Raw genomic sequence first — 8,250 nt, forward strand, 5'->3', positions numbered from 1 at the left:
GTAGGAGGTAATTTCAAATAAGGTCTCACAGGGATTTGCTATGAGCCTGGATCTACTGGATATTTTCATCAGTGTCCAGTGGGACTGACTAGAGAATATATTTATACCATTTTTCAGTGACCTTCTTTCCAGAAAGGACTTAAAGCACCTGGAGCGAAGGCCCGAGTTAAAAATGATCTGGACTAAGAGGTGAAATGGACCAGAAGGAAATTCAGTAATGACAAAGGTGAAATTGTATATTTAGGAATGTACTATAGAACTACACAAGTGACAGAAGTACTGCAAAATAAAACCCAGAGGGTGACAGCAGGTCATGTGATAAATACAAGTCACAGGTATCCTACTCTGGCAGTTGTTCTCACTGTCTACTTGGTATAAAATGAGAACAAATCAGGTTTATTTGTGCGAAGGAGAACTTCTACTAGTTATGAAGAAAAATGTTGTTACTGTGAAACTTGTGAAGCACAGCCAGCAGCCAAAAGACGCCACAGGATCCCTGCCATCGTGGGTTTAAGAACAGATTAAATGAAAACCTGTCAGGGATGGTCGCCATGTGCTTCATGCTGCTCCAGCGCTGGTGGTGGGTGACGTGACGTCCCCGGCCCCCGTAGCTCTGTCCATGCCCAAGCCTGTGCAACATCAGTCATATCTGCTTTGCAGCTTCTCCGGCAAAGTCCTTCCCCATTCTTGGACCAGCTGATGATCTGGAGCTGCGAAGGGGGCACGCTGGGGAGGTGACACTGCTCACACTGCTGCTGTGGGGCCCTGGGAGGTCACTGACACCAGCCACTGCTGCTGGGAGGAGGCTTCACCACCAGCAGTGGCCACCTTCAACACCTGGGCTTCCACAGCACCGGGATGGGCAAGTCAGCACCATTTTGCTGGTCCCTCCTTGCTGTTTCACTGCACAGCTTGGAGCTGGTCCTGCCTTCATTTGGCAGCAAAGTGGACCTTATCCTTATCTCCTTATTTGAGGGAATATACACTCACCACACAAATAGTCCCCAAATGTCAGTGGGAAACAAGAATAAGGCCTGGAAGAATAGAATTTTTATTCTGTGAAAATTGTGGGACAATTGTGCAAACTTGCTGAATTTCTCCATGTGGGAGAGGAGGTCATAAGAGGGAATTTCAGACACCATCTGTCTGAAAGGTCCTACATGGACTTTACAAAAAGAAAAGGGAAAGTAACAGTCTTGTTGCCATATGTTAAGAAGAGACAAAAGAGCAAGGACCAAGCTTTGAGAAAATAATTTAAGAGGATTGGATTTTGAAGCACTCATGTACACTTTGAATAGTTTCCTCTCTGAAAAAACCCAAGATTATTTCAGAAAGTTGCTAAGCAACATAGAGGCCATATATTGAAAAGACCATACAATCCAGGCACTTGCTTCTTAAAACAAAACAAAACAAAACAAAACAAAACCAGTATCTGAAGGATAGATCAGGAAAATCTTCCTTTTCTGAGACTCTGTTGGGTTTCTTGTCCCTCTACTTCTTCCACACAGAGGACCCCCTGCCCTGCCCCCATATTCCTTCCTTGCTTCATTTTGTGTATTGAGAAGGAGGAATCATAGAAACATAGAATGGTTTGGGTTGGAAGGAATCTTAAAAATCATCTAGTTCCAACCCCCCTGCCCTGGGCAGGGACACCTTCTACCAGACCAGGTTGCTCAAAGCCCCGTCCAACCTGGCCTTGAACCCTTCCAGGGAGGGAGCAGCCACAGCTTCTCTGGGCAACCTGGGCCAGTGTCTCACCACCCTCACAGTGAAGAGTTTCTTCCTTATATCTAATCTAAATCTACCCTCTTTTAATTTAAAACTGCTAGCCCTCATCCTATCACTACACTGCCTGGTAAAGAGTCCCTCTCCAGCTTCCCTGTAGCCCCCTTTAAGCACTGGGAGGCTGCTATATGGTCTCCCTGGAGCCTTCTCTTCTCCAGGCTGAACAACCCCAACTCTCTCAGCCTGTCCTCATAAGGGAGGTGCTCCAGCCCTCTGATCATCTTCATGGCCTCCTCTGGACCCACTCCAACAAGTCCATGTCCTTCTTATGTTGGCTTCAGTACTGCAGGTGAGGTCTCATGAGAGTGGAGTAGAGGGGGAGAATCCCCTCTCTTGACCTGCTGGCCACGCTTCTCTTGATGCAGCCCAGGACACAGTTGGCTCTCTGGGCTGTGAGCGAACATTGCTGGCTCATAGTCTGTTTTCCATCCACTGATACCCCCAAGTCCTTCTCTGCAGGTCTTCTCTCAATCCATTCCTTACCCAGCCTGTATTTGTGCTTGGGATTGCCCCGACCCCTGTGCAGGACCTTGCACTTGGCCTTGAATTTCATGAGGTTTGCACGGGCCCACCTCTCCAGCCTGCCCAGGTCCCTCTGGATGGCATCCCTGCCCTCCAGCGTGTCACCGCACCACACAGCTGGGTGTCACTGGCAAACTTGCTGAGGGTGCGCTCAATCCCATCTGTGTCACCAACAAAGATGTTAAACAGTACTGGTCCCAACACCAGTCTCTGAGGAATGCCACTCATCACTGCTCTCCACTTGGACATTGAACCACTGACTGCAACCCTTTGAGTGCGACCATCCAGCCAATTCCTTAGCCACCAAGCACTCCATCTCTCAAATCCACATCTCTCCAACTTAGATACAAGGGTGCCATGTGAGACAGTGTCAAATGCTCTGCACAAGCCCAGATAGATGACCTCAGTTGCTCTTCACCAGCTCTATCCACCAGTGCTGTAACCCCGTTGCAGAAGGCCACCAAATTTGTCAGGCATGATTTGCCCTTAGTGAAGCCATGGTGGCTGTTGTCGATCACCTCCTCATCAGAACGGGAAAAAGCAATGTGGTCAAACAGACAACAAAAAACTATAAGAAGAGGCAAAACTAAGTGTCACAGCTTTGCAGTAAATAAGGAAACACCATTTAAGTTAGACATTAGCAATGTAATCCGCATTTGAGCATTTAGATCTTGATAAATGCAGCCCAGCTCTGCACCGTTTACATAGCCCCTTTGCCAAAAAGAACAAAGGTAGTTGCTTTAACACTCACAGGAGAGGAAACAGGGGGGAAAAAAGACGGATTTAATGATACACTTTTTGTCATTTTTAACTATTTTTGGTTCTACTATCTGAGGGAGCCAGTGAACGAAAGTCTTTAAAGCAACTGCCTGGCACTCCTGTGCAAATGCTGGGGAAATGCGTACCTTGTGTGTGCAGAGGGGTGGCAGGGACTTGTGCATAATCCCCACCGTGCTGCTCCTTCATTTCTTCTCTGCAGACTAAGCCCCAGGAGCCCCTTCCTCTACATTGTGCACCACACATTTCCCTGTGTCACTGCAAATGCCAAGTAAAAACCAGGTTACTCTCTTCTCTTTTGAAAATCTAGATGTTTTAAACTTTGTTTTTCATAAACAGGTTGTTGAAAAAGTTGTTAGCCTCTGAAATGCAGTTAATCTTTGGACAAATAGACTCTAAATGGTTCACTGTTGTCTAGCAACTATACTATAAACAGCTCTCCATTTGTCTCCTGTGGGTAATCACTGATTTCTCGGGGATTAAAGCTTAAGTAACACTCCAATCTAGGTTCGTGCATCAGACCACAGCGTATTACAGCAGATTATGCCTCCTAGTATACAGCTTGCTTAACTATTTAGAATCACAACAGAAAACTGATGGCTGCAATGATAAGAAAATGAGCACCAGCTTGTCAAATAATTAATATTTTGAGTTATGATGTAGAACATTTTACTGGCGGGCTCAAGAGAATTTCTGTCATACAGAAGGGTGGGATGGCAGATAAGCATCAAATTAGAAGATCTCATCTAGGCTGAGCCTGAGTTATTTAAAATATATCTTGATAGCTGCTGCCCATCAGGCTCTGCATGTTCTCTTGCATTTGCTGCCTCACGCCGCAGGTATGGAGTCCTACCTTACAGTGGTGTACATGACTGTGCTGCAGTGAGATACAACTCACTCATGGGCATAGAGGCTCAGGTCTGATTGAACTGACTCTCTGCGTGTCGTGAATACAATTTACTACATGCATCTGCTTCCATAGATCATCGTCTGCTTAAGAGACTGAAAACATGTGCTATTGCTAAATCACCACATTTAACACCTTCCCCGGTTTAGTTCCCCTGCGGCATGTACTGTCTTTGGTTGCTGATAGTCTCAGTGTAATGCTGGGTAATGGATGAATGGGGTGGCCTGGGGCTGGCCATAGGGAAAGAGCAATCGTTCAGTTGAATTTAAATGAAATCAAAAAAAAGAAGAAAAAAAAAAAATCAGGCTCTACATTTAGAATAAATCTCAGCATTTGTGGGATTAGAGTTTCAAATGTTGACCTCCCACTCTGAAAAAAATACAGGTCTGTGGGTGGGTAATGCCACATATCTTTTAGAAAACGGGTGTTTAACTGAACAAATTATGTTCAAGACATTTATCTTAAGATTTACCTTAAGAATTCACATTTTAAAGAGAACAAGTTTAATAAGATCTGAAAAAACAAACTCATGCTGGGGGTCCCAGTTCCCCACCCTTCCTTTGCGATCTTACTTTAATGGCCTGTTCGTGTCCCACAAGCAGCAACTAAGACCTCCTCTCGCCCCTTCAATACTCAGGCTCTCCAGGCTTTAAATATGAAGTCACGAGGCAGCAAAGGCAGCACGCTCACTTAACCAGTCCAAAACCTATTGTGCAGGAATGAGTAAATTGTTGTGACTGCCCTTCGCTTTTCCCAGCCCAGCTGAGCTGGAGCAGCTCTTGCAGATTCTGCAGCAGCAAAGCCCTCCCTCCGTCTGCAGGCTCAAGTGGAGAACGTGTGGGCAAAGTGGGGAGCAGCCTCCCTGAAGGGAAAGAGCACCCCCAGGGCCGAGCCAGTGAGAGGGTTGCAGTATGTCAGCTTTTGTTTCCAGCTGTGCCAAAAGGCACCTGATGCTTATGGCCAGTGTTGGAGTGCTTCCCAGGCTGGTGGAGCAGTGCAAGGGGCAGCCCAAATGCTGGGCTGAAACCAGCTTAGATATCAGTGCTGTGTGGGTGGCTCAGGAAAGAATTCGTGGATATAAGTGATATCTTAGAGAATATGGGCTTAATTAAAATGCCCACAGAGTGCCCCCCCTCTGAAAAAACACTATTTCAGAAACCTTTACTCTTAAGCAGTTGTTGGCAATGGGAAAGGGGTGATCCTGCTTCCCTAACTGAGGGATGTAGGCTTTAAGATCTTAGGATGTAGTGACAGGGAGATTTTTTTATGCTGCATCTTTTCTTAAGTACTCAAAAGAAGCATCTGTTAGACCCATTGAGGATACAGGCATGCTCCAGAGCTCTGCCTCAGAGTGGGAAGAGCTGGCACAACTTTCTTTGGGAGGCACTACATAAAACAGTGTTCTCCCACCGGGACTTGTTTGGGTTTTCAGTTCTTGCCTCCAGAGGATCTTCCTGCTGCTGTGTCCCCCCGTTTCAAATCCTCAAAGCAGTTTCATAGCTATCCTTGTTTTCCTTCTTTCTGCTGATCTCTCCTGAAGATTTATCTGATAAAGTTAGTAGTTCTTGTACAATACATCCCAGAAAGTTTCAGTGATACAATTAGGTTATACACTGCATGGAGCAACAATTAGATTCCCTACACATTCTGTATTCGTATTAAAAGAAACTACAGCACTATCATTTTCCTCCCTTCCTCCCCTCTCCCTCTCTGCCACCCCCCCCTTTTTTTTTTTTTTTAATTACCTTCCAGATCAGCTCAAATCCCTCTAATGATTTCAGTAGACTCTGGAACAAACTCAAACAGAGTATAGACAGAGTCTTGGTGCTGTTGAATTCAATGGCAATATTCCTGTTGGACTGAAGTTTGGACCATACAAAATACACCTTTTGATGAAAGGGAACAAACAATTCAAAGCCTCCTGGGACTAATGAAAATCTGTCAATTGCTGTCAGCTAGATTTGTATCAGTGTGAGATAAAATAATACATATTTGGGTAAGACAGAAGCAAAATTCCTTCAAATGTAGTGTGAAAGCAGTTATGTCTCTAGTAGTAGAGCAATTTTCACCACATAATGAAAATTAATGCTTAAAAAATTATTACCCCTGTAGAGGTGACATTATGGACTGTGTCAACTTTTGAGATGTGGTCATTTTGAAAGCCAACAACCTTGATAATGTCCTTTGGAGATTATTGTTTATTAATAGTGTACATTAGGAATCAAGCAATCATAGAGAGTGCAATTAAGCGCATAATCACAGATATTTTTGACATCTGTCTACTTAGAGGTTCCATGGCATTTTTTTTGCATCTCCCCCCCTGCAGCCTAGTGTCTTCAATTAATTTATCATGACCATCTGTGTTGTAATTTTTGCTGCTCGGCTTGCCTTTCTACATCTGTTTTTTGGCTGAATATTTTGTGACACTTCATCATATTCACTCATAACTCTAAAAATACGGAACTAATATTTGCTCAGTGAACTTGCTCAGTTAAGATAATCAGCATTAAACAGACCACTATGCTTCTGTTAAATGACTCTTTCTAATGGCGAACAGAAAGGCAAGAAGGAAGCAACGTTTTAAAACCTGTGCATCAGGTTTTCTGATGCTGCGTACCTCTGATGCACAGAGGTAAAATCATCAGTGGTTCTGCCAGCTACTGTGGTGCACGCTTTGAATCCCCAGCTTACAGGATGTTTTAGAGAGAAGGGGATATGTTATGGCTGGAAGGTTATTTGGTTATTGTGCACTGTATAGTCTCCATGAGTACAAGTGTTTTTGAGGGTCGTAGCTAACTACACTCACTGCATCGGGGCTAAGAATGCTCTGAAGTACCCAAGGATCAGTGTACACCCATCCTCCCTTCACTGATTACAGTATATCACAAGGAATAAGCAGTTAAAGCTCACTGTGCTGAGTGGGCAATGCATGCAGCAAAGAAGAAACATTTGTAGGTTTTTACTTCCCAGTGCCACTGCAGTCAGGGGTATAGTGCTCGTAGTAGGTTATTCATTCCACCTCCCCACAGTGAAGTAAACATTTTCTATTGTTTTCCTAGAGTTCTTTGAAATGTTTAGCTTGGGAGCCTATCCACAATAAATATTTGGCCATGATACAAATCTTTTACCTGAAGTCACTGCTTCTGCCTTATTTTCTTTCCTTAAATTTCTTTCTTTACTCTAGTTAATACTAATTTTAAGCAGTCTTTTTCCACCCCTGGCACTGTAGCACCCTGTGATTCTGTTTTCTGTGGCTTCAGGATCACTAGGTTTTAGTAAACCATAGCAACTGTCATCTTTTCCTAAAAGAGCGAAAGAGAGCAAAAAAACAACATCAGAGTCTACTCAGATACAGTAACAGGCCTGTCACTCAGGAGCTTGTATAAGGTGACAGGAGAAAGGTTGTTCACTTTAGCAAGAGCTATCCTTGCAATAACATTATGGTATGTTTATCCAAGACAAAAGTCTCCTTGATGAACTACAAGCCTCTCTGCAACAGTCCTATCTAACAGGTTTTCCTGAGAAAGACCTGTATACCGTATTTTTCATCTAGCTGTGCCCTGGAATACAATATCCAAGTACCTACCTCATTTACTGACCTAGGATACTATTTTCTGAGTTGAATTTTTTAACCTTCTGAATCGGTGGTCCCTGACGGCATACCTCTGAGGTGAGGTCACACTCTGCAGCAGCTGAGTTCTCAAATCCAAGTATTTAAGCTTTGCTGGGCACAGCCCCATGCTGATGACCTAGCAATAGCACGTGGAGGGAGGAAGGGGCAGCCTCACAGTGAGCGGGGAGAGGAAGAGGCATTTGCTAGAAAAGACCTGGTAACGTTGCCAGTTTTTCTCAAATGAGCCTCAGCTACAAAAAGGCTGGGGACTGCTGCTAAAGACTGAATGAACTTTCTCTTTTTGGCTCATAGTGTGCTTCTGTGTGGGTGGGATGACTGGATTTGAAGTAAACAGCAGGAAGAGGATCTTCCCAGTGAATGAAAAACTGCTTTGCTGAGGAAAAACAAGCACTACAAAAATATGACAAACAGGTCTGTAAGTGGCACTTTCCTAAGCAAGGTTTTAAGCCTCTGAAAAAGGCATCAATTCTTCTGTGAACCCCATTATATTCAGTGGCACATTTCACCAACTTAGCCAAAAAACAGCAGGCCCAATGTAACCCTACAACATTATATTTGATTTTTGTTGGTGATTAAGTGACATTATTTGCTTGTGGTTGGACCCATGTAGAAGGCAGTGGCAGCA

This window comes from Tyto alba, unplaced genomic scaffold, assembly GCF_018691265.1.
Source record: "Tyto alba isolate M040663 unplaced genomic scaffold, T.alba_DEE_v4.0 Super-Scaffold_16, whole genome shotgun sequence".
Taxonomy (NCBI): domain Eukaryota; kingdom Metazoa; phylum Chordata; class Aves; order Strigiformes; family Tytonidae; genus Tyto; species Tyto alba.